Below are 24,099 nucleotides of genomic sequence, written 5' to 3'. Positions count from 1 at the left end.
GTAATGTGAAGTCAAGTGGGCCTTAGGAAGCTCACTAGGAACAAAGCTAGTGGAGGTGATGGAATTCCAGTTGAGCTATTTCAAATCCTAAAAGATGATGCTGTGAAAGGGCTACACTCAATATGCCAGCAAATTTGGAAAACTCAGCAGTGGCCACAGGACTGGAAAAGGTCAGTTTTCATTCCAACCCCAAAGAAAGGCAATGCCAAAGAATGCTCTGTTTACCGCACAATTGCACTCATCTCACACATTAGTAAAGTAATGCTCAAAATTCTCCAAGCCGGGCTTTAACAGTACGTAAACCATGAACTTCCAGATGTTCAAGCTGGATTTAGAAAAGGCAAAGGAACCAGAGATCAAATTGCCAACATATGCTGGATCATCAAAAAAGCAAGAGTTCCAGAAAAACATCTATTTCTGCTTTATTGACTATGCCAAAGCCTTTGACTGTGTGGATCACAACAACCTGGAAAATTCTGAAAGAAATGGGAATACCAGACCACCTAACCTGCCTCCTGAGAAATCTGTATGCAGGTCAGGAAGCAACAGTTAGAACTGGACATGGAACAACAGACTCGTTCCAAATCAGGAAAGCAGTATGTCAAGGCTGTATATTGTCACCCTGCTTATTTAACTTACATGTAGAGTACATCATGAAATGCTGGGCTGGATGAAACACAAGCTGGAATCAAGACTGCGGGGAGAAATATCAATAACCTCAGATATGCAGATGACACCACCCTTATGGCAGAAAGTGAAGAAGAACTAAAGAGCCTCTTGATGAAAGTGAAAGAAGAGTGAAAAATTTGGATTAAAGCTCAACTTTCAGAAAACTAAGATCATGGTATCCAGTCCCATCACTTCATGGCAAATAGATGGGGAAACAGTGGAAACAGTGACAAACTTTATTTTCTTGGGCTCCAAAATCACTGCAGATGGTGACTGCGGTCATAAAATTAAAAGACACTTGCTCCTTTAAAAAAAAGCTATTACCATCCTAGACAGCATATTAAAACGCAGAGACATTACTTTGCCAACAAAGGTACATCTAGCCAAAGTTATACTTTTTCCAGTAGTCATATATGGATATGACAGTTGCACTATAAAGAAAGCTGAGTGCCAAAGAATTGATGCTTTTAAACAGTGGTGTTGCAGAAGACAGTTGAGAGTCCCTTGGACTGCAAGGAGATCCAACCAGTCCATCCTAAAGGAAATCAATCCTTAATATTCATTGGAATGACTGATGCTGAAGCTGAAACTCCAATACTTTGGCCACTTGGCATGAAGGACTGACTCATTTGACAAGACCCTGATGCTGGGAAAGATTGAAGGCAGGAGGACAAGGGGACAACAGAGAATGAGATGGTTGGATGGCATCACTGACTCGATGGACATGAATTTGAGTAAGCTCCAGTAGTTGGTGATGGACACGGAAGCCTGGTGTGCTGCAGTCCATGGGGTGGCAAAGAGTCGGACATGACTGAGCAACTGAATTGCGTTTTGCTATTATCTGATAATCTTTAGAAGAATAAAAATTAAGTAAGTTTCTCTTTGACCCCGCCTTCTCTAAGAATTACTAAAGTATAAGAAATTTGTTGCCATTTCAAGAATGTGGAATGATTTGAAAACAGCACTATTTTGTTTTAAAACTCAAAGCAATTGTCCTAAACTGAGACATTATTTAACCTTAGATTAAATTAAGCAGAATTGTTCTTATATTCCTCTCTTTAAAAAAAAAAAAAAGAGATAGCTCATAAGTTAATAGTTCACCATTAGGGGTGTTTTCAAAAAGCAAGTCTAAAGATCCTTGTGTCTTGAGGTCACTTTGTAGTCAGTGCAATCTCCTATGTCTTAACTATTTAGAATTCTGTAAAATTTGAAGACAAGTGGTCTTTATGTGGGTTTGTGGACTCCTAGAAATTTTATTCAAAATTCTGTGAACATATACACTTTTCGAGAGAAAGAGATTCTTAATTTTACCATCATCTCAGAGGGACTTATGATCCCCCCAAAAGTAACAACCATCCTCTGAAGTAATATAAATTTTTGTATTCAGTGAAGATAAAAGTGTGATACCCTATTTACAGAGGCAGCAAAACCTTATAGTATATTTTAGATTTTTAGTTTAAAAGGATGAAAATGAAAATTTTATTCTCTCTGGTGAACTTTTAGCTAGTCAGAAAATTTAATGAACCAGAATTCCAGGTAATCAATGTTTACTTGTGTCAGGCAGCAATCATTCTTCAGTATATCAGCTGAGTATGTATTTTGTCCTGAGAAAATGGTGATTTTTGTCTATTGTTCATTCTTTTTTCTTATCCTAGTTTCAGAATTATTCACACTTGCAGTAGTTTCATAATTATATATTTCTTATACTTAGGAGTAAAGCATTATATGAATGCTTGCTTCAAAGCATTATTATATCAATCTCATTAATATAATTTAGTACAGAATATTTTTACTCATTCTGTCCAAACATATTGTGGAATAAAGCATCTGAAACAGGACAATGGGAAGTGGGAAGAAAGGGAATTTTACTAGACTCTGAAATGTTCAAAATGTGTTGTATTTCTTATGTACTTATGCAAATATTTAAATTCACATTTACCTTGGTGTTTTTAATTGCTTTTATTAAAATGGCTTGATAGAATATTTTAAAATAATTGTTTTATGAATCCTTGGAAAAGGTACACATTCCAAGCTCAAAAACTTTAAAGTTTTTAATTGAAGGAGATTAAGTAAATAATTCAGAAATGCATTCTGTTTACCTGTTAATAATTAAGCAGGTTAGACTATGTACTTTTTATAGTCATGGAGTTTTAATTTATTTATTTGTTGGTGTGTTGGTTTTTAAGAATTTATTTAAGGCATTCTGCTATTGGGAAATAAAAATAAACAGAGTGAAGCTATCTATAATAAAGGAAATGGCTTGGGTTACTTTTAAAGAGACAAGTGAGGGGAAAAAGGAATTGATTGGATTTTAGGGTTAAAAGCAATATTTAGTACATAATCTTTCTGAACTTCTCCCCTCTATTTGGAAGGGAAACTGAAATACTTAACAGAAAGAATAATTGGGTTAAGTGAATGACCTTTTGTTCTTGCCCTAGAGCTCAAGCTCATTGGAATTTGATTTTAGATGGCTTTAGTGTAGGATTTAGCCAGGTCATTTTTATGGATTCTTGGAGAAGTCTACTGTAGGACTTATCAGATTTTTCTGGTGTTTTAAAAACTCTGATAATACCCAAAGCCAGATTGAATACCTCTACCTTCAGAAGCACCATTATGGATTAACTGGAACTAAATTAGTGTTTTCTAGTCTTAGACTATATCTTATCCTCTTGACCATGTATGTATAGGTTCTTTCTTTCTGATGTTATTTAAGTATTGTAAATTGGTTTTCATTTGGGGTCTTTGATCAGATACAATCAAAATTTGTACTTCGTTTTTTATTTAATGATGAATACTTGTTTTCTGTAATTACTCATAGTGAATAATCTTTAACAGTTTCTATTCATTTTGTCCCAACATGTTATTTACTTAGTTTGAATTTTTACTTATTCAAAATTATACTACTCCTACCTCCAAAACTGCTTCATTTGTTCTCAAGGCAAATTTTGTTTGTCCCTCTGTTGTGTTCCTATTGCTAAAATTAATACATGTTTTATCTCTTTTCCTTTATAATAATATGCTTACTATATCAATATAATGTCAAAATTCTTAAATTTTCTACATTTCAGGCTGTGCCTTTCTTTGAAAATTTGATCAAAGATGTGAACATTTAAAATGTGGCTTCTAGGAATCTAATAGGTACAATTATGAGTGATTTTTTAAAAGAAATATTATTTTTATTTCCTTTTACTTTCCTTTCTTGCTTTATTGTTCTCTTTTTTCCCTTCCATCACTCCATCTACTTTATTTACTTCTTTAAAAAAAAAATGTACAGTTAATGGAGGTGGCTTTCACCAAAAATAGGACAGATAGACATTTCCATGTGGCTTTCTTAACATTCAGCAAATTTAATGATATATTACCTAATTTTTTTCTGCACTGTAGACTGTTTTTTTTTTTTTTTTTTACTGCTTTTGTTTTTATGAAAAGTAATTTTTATGTCTTGTAGACTGTTTGGTAGAGTTTTCCCTGGTGGCCCAGCAGTAAGGAATCTGCCTGCAATGCAAGAGACATGGGCTTGATCCCTGGGTGGGGAAGATCCCTAGGAGAATGAAATGGCAACCCACTCCAGTATTCTTGCCTGGGAAATCCCATGGACTGAGGAGCCTTGCAGGCTACAGTCCATGGGGTTGCAAAAGAGTCAGACACGACTTAGTGACTAAACAGCAACAACAACAACATTTGGTAGGAAATTGTAAAAAGAAGAATATATATTATATCTTAATATCTGAGATAAGCACTTATTATATCTTAATATCTGAGATAAGTCCTGAGAATAATTTAGTATATAGGTGCTTTGGTGTTTTTCTTTAGTTGTTGAATCAAGTCCAACTCTTTGCCATTTACCGCATAGACTGCAGCCCACTAGGCCTCTCTGTCCATGGGATTTCCAGGCAAAGATAATAGAGTGGTTTGCCATTTCCTTCTCCAAGGGGTCTTCTTGGCCCAGGGATGAACCACATCTCCTGCTGGGAAGCCCACGTAAAAGTGTTTGCATGCTTTTTATAACACATGCGCTTTTTCTAATACATATGCACTCACACATACATACAGATCAACATTTATATATGCATATGACCAAAAATTTGCATAGCCTATATATATTATATATAGACAAATTGTTAAAAATTGCTATTTTAATATCATGACCATTTTACAATCTGCATTTTACACTTAGTGGTGTACTGTAAATTTTTACTTGCCATATTTAATGGAAGATTATTATTATATCACATATAATTTATTTAACCAGTTCACTATTATGGGATATTTAGGTTATTTTAATTTGTATTTCTTTCATTGCAATTACAGTTCAATATTATTTCATATATACCTTATGCTCTTCTGTTGTTAATTGCCTATTCATTTTAAAAAATGAGATATTTGTTTTCTTTCCTCCTAAAGACTATTTACCCTATGAATATCATATACATTAATTGGACAAGGCAATGGCACCCCACTCCAGTACTCTTGCCTGGAAAATCCATGGACAGAGGAGCCTGGTAGGCTGCAGTCCATGGGGTCACTAAGAGTCAGACACGACTGAGCAACTTCACTTTCACTTTTCTCTTTCATGCATTGGAGAAGGAAATGGCAACCCACTCCAGTGTTCTTGCCTGGAGAATCCCAGGGACGGCAGAGCCTGGTGGGCTGCGGTCTATGGGGTCACACAGAGTCGGACACGACTGAAGCGACTTAGCATTAGCAAAAATATTTATCTTTATTTGTTGTGGGCAGCAGCTTAATTATGTTCAAGATATTTTTGGATTTATAAAAAAATTTTGTTTCAATTAATCAATTTAAGAAATCTTTGTGTTTATGTTATATACTATTATCTGTGTGTTTCAAAAGGTCTTCTTACCTTGGAGTTTAGAAAATTATATACATAAATTTTATTAAAGCTCTTCAATTATTTTACTTATTATCCTAATATATATTTATAATTTTTATTTTGGTACATGGCAAAAGGTAGGGAACAAAATTTGTTTGTCTTTAATTACTCAACCATCTCAGCACTGTGGAAATGCAACTTTTAATATTTACCCCGTACTAAGTCCCTATGATCTGTTCTACACATCTGTGTCTAACAGTGACAGTTATCACTGCTGCTGCTAAGTCGCTTCAGTGGTGTCTGACTCTGTTCGACCCCATAGAGGGCAGCCCACCAGGCTCCCCCGTCCCTGGGATTCTCCAGGCGAGAACACTGGAGTGGGTTGCCATTTCCTTCTCCAGACGGTTTTCACACTGTCACTTATATTTCAGTCTTTGGTAAAAGTTAACCATGTTCTCTACTACTTTGTTGCAGAAGGGTTCTTGCACTAGAAATGTGTATTAACTTGATGGAGGCAGACAGAGCTTGTGAATGGTCAAGATAGTGACCTAGTATCAATGCCTTCATTTTTTTCTGATTATTTCTTACTTTGTTTTTAATCTATGACTTATTGGCTATATCCATTTTATATATTTCCCTTTATTAAGTGACATTAATTTAACAGAATTGGATTGATTTATGCCTATGAAATATGGTAACTTTCTTGTATTCATATGGTCTTTTTTCTAATTAGTGAACTGATACTTGTGTCTTCCTATTTTCAGTTCTATAAATGTTTATTGAGAATTCTTGCTGGGCACTATTTAAGGAGCTGTAGGGAATGAAGAATGGATGTCTTTGACAAACTTATAATCTTATCGGGCAGTTCACCATTTATAAAAATAATAGCAACATAATAAAATAATAGTTATTGAGAGTACTGTTTGCAAGCCATTATACTAAGAAAGGTAATGTGTATCTCCTTTAATCCTTGTAATAGCCCACATAACCTCCAGATATTTTTAGACATTTTCCCTTACTTTACTCAGCAATTTTATTATTGTTGCCTTCTCTGAGCAGCTTTTCTGTCCAGAACTATCTAAAATATCAGTCCATGTAACTGTCAATGCTATTACCTTGCTTTGTCTGTCCTTGTAGTGTGAATTATAGGACATTATTAGTTTAGCAATTTATTTGCTAATCATTTGATTCCTCTGCTAGAATGAATGTTGAGTAGAAGACTATGAAAAATGAGTTGCAGTAGTTGATAGTTGTAAAAGCTTAAAGTTTAACTTAATATATAACATTTAACTTCTTTAAGCTTAAATTGTTTCATCTGTAAATAGATGTAGACTTAGTGCCTCATTCATAGGTTGGTCAGGCTGTTGATCTTTCCTTCAGTAAATATTCATTGATCTCATACTATGTGCCAGACACTATTCATGTACATGGGGATACAGTAAAAGAGACAGGGCCTGAGCTCATGGAACTTCCATTTCAGTAGGGAAGACACACAAAAATAAATAAAAATCACTTTTATAACAAAATATATAATGGCTAAATTAATTTTCTCTGAAATATCCTTCCCTACTTCATCCCCATAACCTCAGTATTTTTTTCTTTTCCATTCCAAGTTATCCTCTGCTTATCCATGCTTAGTGGGTATTATCTCACTCCTCCTAGCAGATTCAAATTTTTAGGGCCTCTTCTAAAGATCAATGTTACAGAATAAGTGTGGTATTACTCAGGTAACCTACTATGGCAGAACTATAACCTTCCTTTTCTGGATCCTTTTTTTATGTATTAGTACATCATAAGCTCAGGATTGCTGGTATGGATTGCTGTTTGGTTCTTTGTTTCCCTTTTGTTTCTGCATCTTAAAGATCTAGTCAGTTGAAAACCTTAGACTGTCTTCATTTTAATAAAAATTTTACTGTAGATGTACTGGTTTACAGGATTTGCTTATGTTTATGTATGTTTTTCCATTAGTAAGACTGCTTTTGAGACTTTGAATGGCTGAGTGTCTGTGAAGATTATTAGCAAATATGACATCAAGGTTCTCAGTGTATTTCATAACAAATTTAGAGAGATCACTTTTCAAGGACATACAATATCAAACTCAGTATTTAATAGGGGAGTTGTTTCTAATTAAATCTTTTTATATTTTAACTCACCAAATTGGGGTTAAAATCACCTCAGCATCCTGCTGCTTTACTGCTCCCAGTCCTAGTTTGGATTCTATACTATCAAATGCATTTGGTTGGAAATTAACTGATATATTTGGCTAACCTCCCTGCCTCTGTGTGTGTGTGTGTGCATGCACGCTCAGTTGTGCCCAAAATTTGCAACCCCATGGACTGTAGCCCACCAGGCTCCTCTGTCCATGGAATTTCCCAGGCAAGAATACTGGAGCGGGTTGCCATTTCCTATTCCAGGGGATTTTCCTGAACCAGGGATCGAACCTGCGTCTCTTGTGTCTCCTGCATTGGCAGGTGGATGGATTCTTTACCAATGTGCCACTTGCAAAGCTCATATCTGTGTAGGACCTTCCTAGAACCTTGCTTGCTGAGACTGAGAACATAAAGCCACATTCTAATATCAATGCATTAGGTACTGAAGACCAGTTCAAGTTCTACTGAATGTATTACCTTCTACTCCCTATTTCTTTCCACCCATTTACTTTTTATTCTCTTTAGATTATGCATTTTACGAAAATCTTTCCAACTGCTATCATATTTTTTGGATAGGGCCTGTATCTTATCTTGTATACTTCCTAACTTAACCAGTGCTTACCAGTGTATTATATGTAGTAGATTTTTGCTAGATCTCTGGTAACTAAGAATAAACAAATAAATGGGATACAGACTATTTGATATTAGTGTTTTAATTTTAAAATATAAATGTAAAAACATTTGTATCAATTGATAAAGCTTCTAATAATGCTATAGTAAATATTCTGTTCTCCCTCTAAACCCTGTACAGTGGTTTCCATTGTAAACTCATGCTATATTTTACCAAGTACTTGTTCTGCACATAGACAAATTAACGTTAGCCTTTATCTTTTTAAAATTATAGATATTAGTTGACATATACAAATTCAACTACCTATGTCTCATGACTAATCATAAAGATATTATGGAAATGTAATTCCTAATTTTAAATGTTTCTCTTTTACAGTCACACAGAAAGAAGTGTTAAGAATTTCCCTTTGATGCTCTGAAGGCTAAAGGTAATGTCCAGTATTTTGTTCAATAGGTTTTCATCTTACTGAAAAGTTTCGTGATATTAATGACCTTCAGCTTACTCCCTCAGGTCTTTTCTTTATTTCTCTTTAACACATTAAATAAACATTTCCATGTATACCTAAAAATAATCTAACATTATGAGTCAAAAAAGGAAAAAGCTTTTGTTGTCTCAGAATATGTCAGCCTAATTTGGTGTTGCTGTATCCCTTCAGCCTTCTATTTGGGAATATACTATGGTCCCTCCCCTGATTTTTGAAGCAGTTTGGAACTCTTCTGATCTTATGCCCTGCCCTTTTCCTAAATAGACATGTTGGCTCAAAGTAAAAAAGTCAGTACCTATCGCTCTTTAGGAAGAGCTTTACAACTAACTATAAGAAATAAAAATACATTTTTGAGGGGACAACAAAACCATGTAGACAAGATTTAGTGGCTACTCATGGTCAGAAATCCAGAAATTCAGGCAAGAATTTTACAATAGATGTGTTGCTGCATTGTGTATAAAGAGCTCGTACGGTTTGAAGAAAGTTTCTGATACAAGAGGGGGCTGTAATTAGTTTGCTTCTTACATGCATGGTTAGATCTTCCAGCAAGAATAACATGGTAGGGTAATTTATTACAGAGGAGTAAATCACAGATTACATTGGAGGGGGTAGGGGTGGTGTGATCCAACCATCAGTTTTGTGAACACATACACTTAAGCATGTGTGATAGCTTGTTTTTAATTTCTTTACACCAGTGCACACCTCAAACATTCCATTTAGCAGTGGGATATGCAAATTGTTCCAAATGCAGCAGCAGTACTTTCACCTGAATGTCAAAACTGTCAGGGAGCTTTAAATCAAATCTTTATAACATTAAAAAAAAAAAAACAGCCAGCCCCAAGATTGAGGCACCAAACTCACTTCATAAACTTGATTCCCATACTTTCCAAAAGCTCCTGTATGTTAACAGGGTAATGTCAAAGTTCTCATTCACCTGCTTTCTAATTTTAACCTTTTAAGGATTTTATTTTATTTGGCTTAATTACGATATTTTCTACAAATTAATGATAAATGCCTTGATTAATAAAACCAAATGTCAGAGAAAATGACAACTTGATGAAAAATTAATACTCGGCAATATTTTAAGGTACAGAAGTACTAAAGATGTACTCTTAAACTTCATACTTCATCAGCTCCTTCTGGATGTGGGTAGCCAGAATTTTCCTTGCACTTAAGTTTTCACAGCCACATGTGAAGATGCATTTTAGCATAATTTTAAGCTGTTGTTTTGACTACTAGCTGTTATAGATATACATATATTCTTATTTTTTCTTTCTTTTGCCTCATAGTATTATTTATTTTTACTTAAAAAAATCAAAGTAAATTATATTTTGAGTTGGTTATATTGATAAAGCTATCATAATAAGCATCCAAATAGTAGTGTGTGTGTGTGTGTGTGTATGTATCTCATGGAGCAAAATGTAGTAACTAGTGATTGGTTATCTGCTAGACTATTAATTTATTTGGTTATGAATATTCATTTGTCATACTTTAACATTATTAAGTAAAAATAATCTATATATACAGCACAGCCTTTCACATGAAAATATATTTTTTTATGGACATTTGCTTTTTTAAAATACATTTTCCCTTATCTTTCATTAGAATACCTGAATACCAAAAAAGAGTTGTAATTTGCCAATAAACATTTGGTAAACGGTTAGATAAAACTGAAGAATAAGTAATATGGCTACTTTATATTTTCTCCTTTTACTGGAGATCATGGTATTGAAAGTTAAAAATATCTGATTTGTTTTTCCATCTTCACAAATATCTGGATGATTTTTGAATGTGAATACTTAAATAGACAAATATTATGCAGAAATGGTACTGTGGAGGATTATAGTTATGTTGGTTTTATTTTCATATTTCAAAGATAAAGCTACCAACCAAATCAGAGAAGGCACAATGACCTCTTCCGTGCTATGCTTTTGTTTGGTTTGGTTATTCAGAGATAAAAAGACCCACACAATATACTGTCGGTGAAATGGACTCACTTTGACCATCTGTTCATGTAATGACATGATGGTCATACTTATCAACAGAAATTTTTGCCAAATAATGCTAAAAATTCCTTTTTTTCTGTAATATACTGGAAATTTCTGGGTAGGTGTTTTAGGCATGTTGCTAAGTGAGTAAGATAAATCAGAGAGCAGGGTTGGTCTACATCCTATAAATACAATATATTGCCAATCCCAAGGAAAAATCTTCTTCAATGAAGATTTCTAGTACTATTTAAAATTGGAGATGAATCGTGCTGTATCTTCCCTTAGCTGGCGCTAGCTTTTATTGTTGTTGTGTCTTGCCTGGTTCCAGACATCCAGTCTGTACTGGCAAAGCTGCTTGATGAGGAGAGGCCACCAACATCGCTGCCCTGACTGCTTACATACCTGCCATGAATAATAGATCTGTCAGCTAGTTAATCACTGCATTGTAACTGTCTCTGTTTCTCCTTAGCTGATCACTGCCCAGAGAAGTTTAAGCTCCATTGTAACATGAAGCTTCTATTATGTTTCTATACCTGCATTTATTTGTATGCAAAAGCATTCATTCCTCTCTTTTCATACACCAGTAAATAAGACATGCCCCACTTCTCTGACAGTTCTTAAATTACATAGTAAACAATGTACTTTCCCCCCCTTGTTTATTCTATTCTTCAGCCTCTCATAAATTTACTTCTGCATATAAGCCAATTAAATTTTATTCATTAGTTATAAGATTTGGAAATATTTACACCTGCCTCACAATCCAGTTTTCTAAGTTTTTAGTTGAGATTATAGTTATTTGGTGTAAGTACTATAAGAGAAAATCATCCTTCCCCCAGATGAACAAAGGAGATACACTGAAACCTGAAATAGCCTCTTAAAAACTGTTGCTTGGTGTTAAGTTGCTTGATCTTAGAAATGAGGACAACCAATTCAACCTTACACAGTTAGAATCTGTAGATTTAGGGAGTTGAATTATGGTATTTTAAGCCTGATGCTGATGTTATTTAACAAATCTAAACCTTGCAGGAAAATAAACAGCGTTAGACTATCTCTTATCCAGTGGAAAAACAAACAAATTAAACCATATATTCTCTGTAAATGACTTTTTAGAAATTGCATTCTCTCCTCTAAACCTACAGTAGTTTATACTGCAAGGTCAGGCAAATGAGACCTTACTGGTTTGAAAGTATTAAGGTAGTTTCCAAAGTTGCGTAATGCGTAAGTGCCAGTAGAATGATCTATTAAATAGGATTAAATCCTATCTATTAAATAGGATTCATTTACCATATGTGTTTCTTTTGGAAGATTGTATTTATATTAATTGAATAAACTACGCTCATGGAATACACTGATAAATAGAGTAATCAGAGGATACCAAGAAAAACCATGACTGTTGTCCACGAAGGATAGGGGATTTTCTTAATGAAATGCTGCATTCATTTTTCGTCCCTACCTACTATTTCTTTAAATATCCAGGTCTCCTTTGTATCCTTTAGTGATGACAAGATGTTTTTTATTCCTCTAATGAAGTGGGAAGCAGATTAACATACTTTCTTCTTGGGAATTAGATTACTTATTGTAGTACTGCTCAACATATCTTTGTAATACTCCCCGACCCCTACCCACAACTAATTAGTGACTTTCAGAATTAGGGAAAATCTTAGTTGTGTGGTGGCTCTATATTTACCAGCAATCAAGGAAGTGTTACTAATACACTTGTCAGTGTTAAAAAAGAATTAAGTAAAGGGCCAGATGGTTGAGCCCAGGACTTATCCAGAGCCCAGTATGTGTGGGCTGGTCCAACGGAATGAGAAACATTAGAAGGCTAAGTGGAATCAGAGTTTGGCTTTCACTTATGAGAAAAAAGAACATTTTTCAAATGTGTTTTCTTATGATATAATAATTTACATGTTTGGATCTCCTTTATCCCAGTGACATTTGAGTGCATATATTTCCTTGTACATCAGGAGCCAATAATGTTTATAAAAGTCTTTCTTCTGAGAGGTGTAATAGGACATAGTAGTAGCATTGAAGTAAAGCAGTTACCATGCAGCAAACATTTTTTTCTGGTTCAGAGAAGAGTTCTTTGTTCTCAAAGTTATGTTTCTGCTATTATAACTTACTTATTACACTTTATTATAATTGAATATTTGTCTCTTTCATAGATTCTATGATTCATGATACGAAAAACTGTGGTTATGTAATGTTTCTATAGTGCATGGCCAGATGAGGAACTAGTAAATATCCCTTAATGTTTTATTGTAATAAAAGCATTATAATAAGTGGTTATAATAAGAATTAGTTTAAACTGAAGAAATTAAAACAGCAAATTCCTTTCTTTTCCTGTAATTGTCTTTACATGCATACATAAACATCTTATTTCCCACTCTACGTTTGATCCTTTTCATTTATCTTTAATACGTACTTTTGGAATCTGTTTTAAATCTTTTTGGTTTCTAGAATAGATGCATGGGTCAGCAAATTGCTGGGTAGGTAAACTGAGTAAATAGAGAGTACATTATTTTTTGGATTTTTCTTCCCACCATAACATACATAATTCTAGAAGAGACTGACTAACTATAAGCCTCCTGCCTTTCTTCTCTTCCTTCTTTCCACCCTCTAGCAAATATTTATTGAACGTTTGCTCTGTGCCAAGAACTTCCTAGGGGTTAGATATAGCTGTAGAAAAAAATAAGACATAGTTTTTCCCCTTTGGGGGACTCATAAGAAAGGGTGAATGAGTGAAAGTTGCTCAGTTGTGTCTGACTGTTTGCGACCTCATGGACTATATGGTCCATGGAATTCTCCAGGCCAGAACACTAGAGTGGGTAGCCTTTCTCTTCTCTAGGGGATCTTCCCAACCCAGGGATTAAACCCAGGTCTCCTGCATTGCAGGCAGATTCTTTACCAGCTGAGCCACAGGGGAAGCCCTGATAAGAAAGAAGGACTAATAAGAAAATAAAATACACACATAAGTAAACATTATAACATAGATATATAACTGACTTATTATATATATAAAAAGATATAAAAATGACTTATTTTTATGGACTTCTGAATTCTGACATGGGTTAAGAAATTTGGTCTTCAATGGCCTGCCTTCTTAATAGAGGAATTCTTCTAGATTTAAAAAATATAGGCAGGCAAAATTATTTCAGATTATGTCTTGAAGGGTGGTTGGCCTTGGGATGAAGATAGGTGCAATAATACTTACTTTCAAGGTGAGTCATACAGAAAGCAATTTTATAAATCTGGCTTACTCTATATAATATAGGTTACCTACATAAGTATTTTCAATCTCAGATCGAAAAACAGTGGGAATTTCTAGTATTTTTTAAATTATAAAAATTATTTCTTTAAAGATTATGTATTAATGCTCCATAGTTTGAGTTTATCTGTAAATTGGGTAGTAGTAGTAGTGGTGATGAAAGACTAACTGATAGAAGTGTATATTTTTTCCTTCCTTTCTTTGGACATGTATGTGGAATATTTTTGTCTGCAGATCAGATTGTTCATTATGCTCCCTTTGGATGTGTATACTACTTGGCCTTCCAGCCTTGCATGCTCATTCAAAAGCATTCCAAGTCATTATGCTGGACTTCAGCCTTGTTCGGTAAAAAGGCCATTTCCTCCATCAACTGTCCACTTGGACATACATTGTTTTTACTCTCAAAAAGACTTTACATGCATTCAGAGTATATTAGTTGGATTTGTCAAATTACTCACAGATAATCAGTTTTTTAAAGTTATAATTTAAGCTATGACCTCTCAAACTGTGAATTATAAGGTTTGACCCTTTGGTTCACTATTTGACACAGCAGCCATTAATTACAGTTTTTAAAGAACATTTTATTTCAGTTAGAATTTGTGTTATGAAAACAGTTTAAGTATTTTCCTTTTAACTTTCTGGGAAAAATGTTGACATGTAAAAACAGTAATATAAAAATAAAATATATACATTCAAATATAACAAGTAGCTGTCCTGCATTATACATGCTATATTCAAGTATATTTATATATATGTACATATGAAGTCTATTATACATAACTATAGTTATTTTTATATAATAACCTATGAGTTAACACTAAGACCATACTTATTTTATTTAACTGGTGTCAGAATGAGACTGACTTTTTAATATTTAGCAGGGTGAGAGGAACTTTATTACTAATTTATTCTAGGTTTTTCCCTTTTTTGTGTTGAGCAGGGATACAGAAGTAGGTGCCTATGTATTATGCCCAGTGTCTGTTAGCAATTGATAATCAAGATGGTTCTAAGTAATATGGTAAGGGAGAATATAAACTAGTCAGTGGTTTTCAAATGTGCATAGCTCAGGGTACTGAGATGGAGAGTACATACAGAAAGGTCAGTTTAAGTAAATGCAAGAAGACATCCAAATATGTGTACACGTTGCTGGTATCCTCATATTTGAAATGGAGGAATGTAGTGTCTTATGGTATAAAAAGAAGATATGTATATATCTGAAAATAGTTGAGCATATGGTTTTCTGTTCCTCTTTAATAAAAATCTAATAATATTGGATAATTTCTTCACTTCCAAAGTAGTTATCTTCTCACTTTGTACTAAACCAGGTTTTTTGCTACTAAGTTCACAAAATTAAATCTAAAATATCATGGAGAGATGATTATTTAAAAACATCTGAATATTTTTCTTAAAGGTACATAACCATCCCTTTGTATTTAAAGTATATTAAAAAATGGTTAATTTGGTTTTGGTCAGATTCTTCTCTAGTTAAGTTTAGCATGATATTTTTCATAAGACAAGTTAATTTATATGATGACATTGAAAATAAAGACCTTTTAAGGAATGTGACCCTTATAGGATCTATAGTATTGTTCCTAAAATTTTTCCTAGGAACTACATTTCCCTGTATGTTCTTTGTACTTTAAGATTTAAAAGTAAAAAATATTTATAGAAACTCCAAAAGAGGAAATTGATATTCCAAAAATAGGCAAATACTTATCATAAACTATGTGTTTGCTGCTGATGCTGCTGCTAAGTCACTTCAGTTGTGTCTGACTCTGTGCAACCCCATAGACAGCAGCTCACCAGGCTGCGCTGTCCCCAGGATTCTCCAGGCAAGAACACTGGAGTGGGTTGCCATTACCTTCTCCAATGCATGAAAGTGAAAAGTGAAAGTGAAGTCACTCAGTCGTGTCCGACTCTTTGCGACCCCATGGACTGCAGCCCACCGGGCTCCTCCATCCGTGGGATTTTCCAGGCAAGAGTACTGGAGTAGGGTGCCATTGCCTTCTCCGAAACTATGTGTCTAGTTATTTCTAAATTACTTTTAAAACAGGATCTAAGCAGTAGAAAGTCTTTTTCTAATTAAGCATATAGTTTGGATTGCACTATTTTCCTTTAAACCCATTTAATTGTGGTTTTTAATTAAATGCGGTTGCCTCTATTTTTTTTAAATTTTATTTTATTTTTAAACTTTATATAATTGTATTAGTTTTGCCAAATATCAAAATGATATTTTTTTTTCTAAAAGCAAAAATTAAGTCAGTTCAGTTCAGTTCAGTTGCTCAATTGTGTCCGACTCTTTGTGACCCCATGAATCGCAGCATGCCCAGGCCTCCCTGTCCATCACCAACTCCCAGAGTTCACTCAGACCCACGTCCATCGAGTCAGTGATGCCATCCAGCCATCTTATCCTCTGTCGTCCCCTTCTCCTCCTGCCCCCAATCCCTCCCAGCATCAGAGTCTTTTCCAATGAGTCGACTCTTCCCATCAGGTGGCCAAAGTACTGGAGTTTCAGCTTTAGCATCATTCCTTCCAAAGAAATCCCAGGGCTGATCTCCTTCAGAATGGACTGGTTGGATCTCCTCGCAGTCCAAGGGACTCTCAAGAGTCTTCTCCAACACCACAGTTCAAAAGCATCAGTTCTTCGGCGCTCAGCTTTCTTCACAGTCCAACTCTCACATTATATTAACTCAGGGTAGAATTTTTGAAAGAAAAAAAAAATTTCTGAAGCTAATTGTAAGCAAATTTTTATTTCACCAACTATGTATGTTTCTTTTCCCATGCAGTAAGGTTCTTGAGGGAAGGGAATATGCTTTCTTCAATCTTTCTGTTTAGCTCAGACCAGATACTTAATAAATGTTCATTGAATTGATCAACCTATCAATAGACTTAAAGAAACTAACTGTAGTAATAAATTCTACTCAAAACTTGTCCACAACACAAGCCTAGCAAAAAAAAAGGATTCTTAAAAAATATATATATATATGTCTACTAAATTTCCTTTGGGTCACTGCTACAGGATTCCCTCTAGGTCTGAGCGTTTGTTTTCATGCTTATTGTGACAGCTCAGTAAGGAAAGAAAAGTTTTGTCCTATATGCTACAATGAATTTAAATTCAATTTTAATACAAAACAGTTTTTAGGTGACAAAAAGAAAGACCAAACCAAACCAGTGACTTGTCAAAGAAGTTTTATATCTTAATACTAATACTTATATCTTAATACTTAGTACTTTGATGACACTAAAGGATTACTTGTCTTAGCAGTGTTTAACACTCTAAATTTACATTATCCACCAGTGATGATAGTACTTGGTGTGAAACAGCTGTTTCTTTGTATTGACTTACCCAGGATCTGAAACCTAGGCAATAATTCGTCTCTTAAATGGATCTGTTTGGAAAGCATTATAAAATAAGGACTCCCTTCCCAAAGAAAGGTGCAGTTGTATTAAGGCTGCACTCATTTAATGGTGTCTCAAGTGAAACAGGTGTCTTCCCCACTTTGTTCTCCTGGAGCAGCTTTATAGATCTAAGCACTGCATATACAGCACACAGTGGCACTATTAAAAAATCAGAATGAGGCCAAGGGAAAATTCATCTAGGATCCACACACCTACATGCAGTTAGTAAACAGAGACACTAACTCTCATTAAGCATAATTAAACCTAATATTGACTGTAAACTGTTACTTACCTTAAACTTCTCTGTAGAGAATGTGGAAAGGGATTAACCTAGCAGATTGGGACATTAATAACTACCTCTTTCACATTAAAGTTACCATCAAGAAGGGCTGTATTCATAAATAAAACATAGAAGGGATTGAGAGACTGAAAATATGTAAATTTACTTTATAAAAAGGAAAGAAAAGCCTAATTTAAAAAAAAAAAAAGTGAGCTGTGCGCGATGCCAGCCCCAGCAAAATGGAACTCTGGCTAATCATTACCAAAAATAAAAAATAAAAAGCCTGAAATAATCACAGAAATGTGTCCTTGCTTTCTGACTGACAGCATCTGCTTCACAGGAGACTCCAGTCCAGCCAAGTCCATTCTTTGTCATGCATAACCTCCTCCACTGCTGAAACGAATGTGAGGTTTGAGGAGAGGATGAAGGAACTTAGGAGAAATAGGATTCTTTCCTGTTTTTCTCCAGTTGTTAATAGCTCTTTATTTATGAAATTGATTATAATGATTGTATAAATGTTGTTTCATTTGTCAGTAGGAAGTCACAGTGCTGTTTTTTGTTCAGTCAAAATGGTTTGGTAACTGGTCTCCTGCTACTATTTAATAATCTCCTTCTTGGGTGCAATCTAAAGAGTGTGTTGTGAAGGATATAAAAATGTCAGCTAAATTTAAGATCAACTGTTAAGTTTTTATATTATACTGCTGCCCCAAGGGGGGAAGCTAGGATGCAGGAGATAAGAATTTAAAGAGAAAAGAAAAGTAATGACAATACAAACTTACCTACCAGCCTCAGACACATCTTTGAAATCTATCATCCTGTCTGTTTGCCGTGAATGTGTGCTATGATCTATTACTTGTTTTCCATCACCATTCCAATAAGGAACCATATACTCATTTCTGGACTTTCTTGTTACTTAACAGGGTGGGGTTTTTCTAATTTTTGGAATTGAATCTCACATACAACCTTGATTATGGTTGTAGTATTAAACCGTACTTTAGGTAATACATGTTAGGCCCATAGGAACGTCTTAGTGCTAGCATGCTAAATTTTATCGTTGGTGAACACCAGAGTATGTATGTAGAAAAGTGTATGTACACCAGTGTATGTAGAAAAGAGAGCTTAGAAATTAAGCCTGGAGCATGTATTCATTTTTTTTTTTTAAGAGACTGTGAGGTTTAATTTTAGAATAAAACCCCTAATTTTTCCCCTGAATTTAAAGTTAGTTTCACAGCTTATGACATGAACTAATGAAATAGAAATAATTAATGGACAAAAATCTATCCTTCATTTCCCTCATTGAGCAAAAATTCACAGACTGGTTGGTTGACAGAGGATGAAGAAAAACAGCAAGAGTAAGAGTACTTCTATCCTCCATTCTTGTAGCAATCGTGACATTATGAAATAACCATAACAATGGCACTCTTATTAATCAGACATATTTATACAGAATTAGTGTTGGCTTCTGCTCTATATTACCTTTAGTTTTACATGAACTTTTATTATCTGTGCATATCAAAAGAGATGTGGTGAATGAACAAAGAAACCCTGTTATGAGACAAGTATTATTTGACATTTTGGGAAGCTCTTATTATAGGGTTTCCTCTTAAATGAGAATAACGGGAAGGTTGTCATTAGTTGCACTATTACAGACACTCTGGATTTTTAAAAACAGAAACGGAGCCCACTTTTTTCCTTGAAGAAGATTCATTAGTTAGAATAATTCTAATGATCTAAGACTTCTGAGACTTGGGCCCCTGTTCTTCTTGCTTATCATGTGAAAAAATGACCCCATAAGGCATCTCTTTAGATACTTTTTCCTGTGGTTTACAGAGCAAAGTTTAGTGTATGGTTCTCTTATTTTTTTTTTAAGATGTATCATCATATTCAGACTTTTGGAAAATCTCTGATTAAACCAAAATACAGATGACTTGCAAGGTCTATACCTGTACTGGAATCCAGATGCCTGTTTTTTTTTTGTTTTTTTTTTCCATCCTAAAAGAGGACAGCTCTAAATAAGTTCATTTGAGGTCTTCTCCAAATCCCATGGACAGAGGAATCTGGCGGGCTACAGTGCAAAGGGTCACAAAGACACATCTGAGCAAGTGCCATGTATGCACATGGCAGGCTCATGACAGGTATGACTGGGAATTATGGTGGGAAAAAAAGCCTGACTATGGGTAAAATTTAATCATCTCTTAAAATTACAGGAACTGTGTGTTCAAAACCTGACCAGTTGCCATGTATTTATTTTTTCTAGAGTTTAGGATAAAATTTGAAGTCCGAAAGTGAGAAAAATAGGTGAATCACCACAGCTGCAATACATCATCTGCCTGAATAAGGAGAACAGTGGTTCTCAAAGTGGAGAAAGTAGAGATCAAAACTACCACCTGTGGGGTCTTTTGAAATTAACCTTCCCCAAGTAGACAATTATGTGTATAGACGCTTGTCTGAGAGCCAAAAATACTAGAAAACAGTTTACCAATCGATAATTAGGCTGCTTTTAATCTTTTAAAGTTTAAATATAGAAAACTGAATAGCAATTTTTAAATCACAGAATGTTCCTCTATCCTTATCATATCTTCCTATTTTATGTTAACAGAGACAGAATTTGGGGGTTCAGTGAAAAAAGAGCAAACCCCCCACCAAAATAACACATAAACGTTCAAGAAGAAAAAAAAAACAAAGGCTGTCAAGTTTGAGGTTTGAATACATGTAAAACAGGCCAAGTTTTCTGAACGAGCCACAAAAAATCATTAAGCTCTTCTTAATTACCCATCTATGTTGCACAGCAATAGAGAAGGACCTTTTCTGTATCTTGAAGTACTTAAACTGAATCCTTTAAAATTATTTCCGTGTTTTTGACTTCTCATGTTTTCTATTATACTTTTTAAATTGGATGCTAGAAAGACAGGCAAAGTGATTTTACCTGTGGCCATTCTGCCATCTCTACAAAGGGGGATACTTAAAACCTATTTAAATAAATAGGAGAGATCATCCTTGTTGAGATTCATGAGATTTCTTGGCTTTAAACTTTATAATGAAATGTCTTCTCATTTTAGGGACAGTAACCGAACTGAACATTTTATACAGGTTCACTATATACGTTTTTTGCTACTTATAAGGTACTTATTGCCCAAATAGCACTTGAAGGTGGTTCAAAGCAGAATATATTTGCATGTTTAAATCCTGACCAGATTATGGTGTGTGGGAGCACTCTTCAGTGTTCTGGATATTACAGGTATGCAGTACTGACTCGTCTTAAATGCAGAGAAGCTGAGGTCACTGAGGAGAGCCACCAAATTGAAAGGTAGTTCAGTAAACTTCTTTTGCATCAGAATGTAATTCATCTTAACTTTCACATATATAGTTTTCAAGGAAATAAATTCACTGGTGACTTATAAATCACTAATTTTATTTAGCAACCAATTATACATATATACATATATACATATACATATATATATATATATATATATATATATGAAAAGGCCCTGATGCTGGGAGAGATAGAAAGCAAAAGAAGAGGGCAGTGGAGGATGAGGTGGTTAGATAGCATCACTGACTCAATGAATGTGAATTTGAGAAAACTCAGGAATATAGTAAAGGACAGGGAAGCCTGGAGTGCTGCATTCCATGGGGTCGCAAAGAGTCGGACATGGCTCAGTGACTGAACAACATATATATATATATATATCTCTCTCCAACCTATGACCTAATCTAAAGCTAGTTATATTTTGGTATAACACATCTTTGGTAATAATTGCATCCTTTCATTCACTGCAAAACATTATTAGTGCTAACTTTGTGCAAAGCATAGAGATATACAAGTGAAAATATAGGGTATCTGCTTTCAAGAGACCTATGGGTGGCTGAGGTCTCAAACACAAAAAAATTCTATAAGTATTAATACTTTAGATCAAATCAGATCAAATCAGTTGCTCATTCGTGTCGGACTCTTTGCGACCTCATGAATCACAGCATGCCAGGCCTCCCCGTCCATCACCAACTCTGGGAGTTCACTCAAACTCACGTCCATCGAGTCAGTGATGCCATCCAGTCATCTCATCCTCTGTCGTCCCCTTCTTCTCTTGCCCCCAATCCCTCCCAGCATCAGAGTCTTTTCCAATGAGTCAACTCTTCGCATGAGGTGGTGGCCAAAGTACTGGAGTTTCAGCTTGAGCATCTTTCCTTCCAAAGAAATCCCAGGGTTGATCTCCTTCAGAATGGACTGGTTGGATCTCCTTGCAGTCCAAGGGACTCTCAAGAGTCTTCTCCAACACCACAGTTCAAAAGCATCAATTCTTCGGTGCTCAGCCTTCTTCACAGTCCAACTCTCACATCTATACATGACCACAGGAAAAACCATAGCCTTGACTAGACGGACCTTTGTTGGCAAAGTAATGTCTCTGCTTTTGAATATGCTATCTAGGTTGGTCATAACTTTCCTTCCAAGGAGTAAGCGTCTTTTAATTTCATGGCTGCAGTCACCATCTGCAGTGATTTTGGAGCCTAGAAAAATAAAGTCTGACGCTGTTTCCACTGTTTCCCCATCCATTTCCCATAAAGTGATGGGACCGGATGCCATGATCTTTGTTTTCTGAATGTTGAGCTTGAAGCCAACTTCTTCACTCTTCACTTTTACTTTCATCAAGAGGCTTTTGAGTTCCTCTTCACTTTCTGCCATAAGGGTGGTGTCATCTGCATATCTGAGGTTATTGATATTTCTCCCGCAATCTGGATTCCAGCTTGTGTTTCTTCCAGCCCAGCGTTTCTCATGATGTACTCTGCATAAAAGTTAAATAAACAAGGTGATTTAAGAGGGGCCTAAAAAGTTATTATGGGAACATAATATCTACTTGAGAGATTAAGGAAGGATTTACAAAGATCATATTCAAATGGAGTTTTGAAAGATTAATAGATTTGATAGGTGAAGGGTGGACAGAGGGTGAGGGTGGGTGGGTAGTTGCACTGGGAAGAATATTCTAGGAAAAGGTAACAGTATGCATGAAGGCCCTGGGCAATGAAAGAGTCTTGCTCAAAAAGAAATGGCAACTGGTTTAGTAAGGCTTCATCTTAGGGTGGAAGTAAGAAGTGAGATTGGATGGGTAATGTTGGTCAGACTATAAAATGCCCTAAATCCTGTACCAGGGAGATTGGGTTTTATCCTGTCACTATTGATCAGCCACTGGAAGACCAGTATAAGATGATGTATTTAAGAGTGGAAAGACAATGATCCACATGATGATCAACTGGGTTTGGAATATGGTGGAGGAATTATAAATAAGCCAACTTCTTGGATTTGGTGAATGAAAGGTTCATATATAAAGACAGAAAATGCAACTAGCTACTGCTCTCTCTCTTCCATATCTACACTCAGACTTCACCAGAGACATGTTTATATTGTTTCCATTTCCTAACCAGTGCAATCATCAATTCACCCCATCTGCCTCCAAGACCTGTATCACTTCACCAATGTAACTCTTATTGAGATCTCATTGAGCATTTCATCTTCCTGACCACTTCATCCTTTTTGAAATGCATTCTGCCCTGTTTTCTATGGCATCAGTCTCTTCTGACTTTCTTCCTAAGCCCCTTGTTATTCCCTTGATATCTCTTTTGTCAGCATCTTTTCTGATATCCAGTTGTCAAGTGTTGGTAATCCTAAAGTCCAGATCCAACAGGCTTCTATCCATAACCAGTATTTTTGGTGTCGGTATAGCCATAACAAATTGAGATGTTTTTAGAGGAGGTACTATAATTATTTTAAGGTCTTTTTTGGGGGGATCATCTTTCAAAGGTTCTATTTAAATATACAGTCTTGTATTCTTTATTATGGGCTTCCCTGGTAGCTCAGCTGGTAAAGAATCCGCCTGCAATGTAAGAAATCCTTGTTCGATTCCAGGATGGGGAAGATTCCCTGGAGGAAGACATGCAAGCTATTCCAGTATTCTTGCCTAGAGAATCCCTATGGACAAAGGAGCCTGGAGGGCTACAGTCCATAGGGTCACAAATAAAAGGACACGGCTGAGCAACTCAGCACAGCACATATTATGCATACTTGCCCGCTAAGTCATTTCAGTCGTGTCGGACTCTGTGCGGCCCTATGGACTATAGCCCACCAGGCTCCTCCATCCATGGTATTCTCCATGCAAGAATACTGGAGTGGGTTGCCATGCCCTCCTCCAGGGACTCTTCCTGATCCTGGGATCAAACCCACATCTCCTGCGGCTTGTGCACTACACATGGGTTCTCTACTGCCAAGCTACAGGGGAAGCCCATTCTTTATTAGAGTAATATAGTCAACCACATGCCTCCCGGCAAACTCTTATGGTAAATTCATTTGATAACTTTTGTTCTAATTTGTACATCTTATAAAATCTTCCTGATGTTTATGCTTTA

At 35.4% G+C, this 24,099-nt stretch overlaps 1 protein-coding gene across 23 annotated transcripts in view; it reads left to right on the top strand.

The window, feature by feature from the left end:
- Window positions 1-24,099, top strand: part of ZBTB20 (zinc finger and BTB domain containing 20) — an 865,400-nt gene that overhangs the window by 161,484 nt on the left and 679,817 nt on the right. For all 23 annotated transcript variants that reach the window (XR_011464022.1, XR_011464033.1, XM_070369724.1 and 20 more), the window contains one exon: window positions 8,657-8,708. The gene's annotated coding sequence lies outside the window, so the exon portion shown is untranslated. The remainder of the gene's footprint in view (window positions 1-8,656; window positions 8,709-24,099) is intronic.

This window comes from Bos mutus, chromosome 1, assembly GCF_027580195.1.
Source record: "Bos mutus isolate GX-2022 chromosome 1, NWIPB_WYAK_1.1, whole genome shotgun sequence".
NCBI lineage: Eukaryota > Metazoa > Chordata > Mammalia > Artiodactyla > Bovidae > Bos > Bos mutus.
The sequence above is the reverse complement of the archived record's forward strand: the minus strand, read 5'-3'. Positions and strand labels throughout refer to the sequence as shown.